Genomic DNA, 915 nt, shown 5'->3' with positions numbered 1-915 from the left:
CATGTGCCACCACACCCAGCTAATTTATTATTATTTTTTTATAGAGACCCCATCTCTCTATGGGACCAGCCTGGGTCTCGGTGTTGACCAGACTGGTCTTGAATTCCTGACGTCAAGCAATCCTCCTGCCTCAGCCTTCCAAAATGCTGGGATTACAGGCATGAGCCGCCACGCCTGACCAAAATAACAATTTAACTAACTAACAGGATGAAGGGGAAAGCCCTGTGACCCTGAGCACCGGGAAGTGCCTTTCACTGGCATGAGGATAGAGGAGGCCATCAGACACTCTTCTGCTCCCAGGGGTGGTGCGCTGGGGGAGAGACACATCTGGACAAGGGGATGGGTCCACAACTAAGGAGGGGCAGAGACGGGGAGGTGGGGACCTGACCCAATTTCTGTGGATTTCTACTCGTTCCCAGGACTGGAGTGGGGGCCTGGTGGCCCTAGCCATGACCTGCCAGCGGGTGTAGACAAGGGCTTTGGGGCTGGCGGTCTGTAACCGAGGAGGCCTCTGAGAGCCTGGGAGTGCTGGCACCCCCCGCCCCAGTACCGTGTGATCTGGGAGATGATGCCAAACCAGGGGAGGATGGTGAGGGGTCTCAGAAAATCAGAATGACCTTTAGTTAATGTGGGCGGTGATTTTTTTCCTCTCCATAAACAGAGCGAGGATTCCTTAGGAAACCACGATGTAGCCCAGGAATCTTGAAATGGTCCTTTAAAGCCAGTGTGATCTTGCAAACTTCAGGCCATGGCGGGGCTGAGGGGTGGAGGGACTGAATGGAGCAGGACAGAAACCCAAGAGACTCTCCCTGAGGGCCCTGGGACCTGGGGGAGGGGTCAGGGGCTTGGGGAGCCCAGCTGGAGCCTCCCTCCCAAATATGGGCCCCTCCTCTGTCCCCTCCCTCCAGCACCCAC

The sequence above is a fragment of the Propithecus coquereli genome, unplaced genomic scaffold, assembly GCF_000956105.1.
Source record: "Propithecus coquereli isolate 6110/MARCELLA unplaced genomic scaffold, Pcoq_1.0 Scaffold77, whole genome shotgun sequence".
Classification (NCBI taxonomy): domain Eukaryota; kingdom Metazoa; phylum Chordata; class Mammalia; order Primates; family Indriidae; genus Propithecus; species Propithecus coquereli.
The sequence above is the reverse complement of the archived record's forward strand: the minus strand, read 5'-3'. Positions refer to the sequence as shown.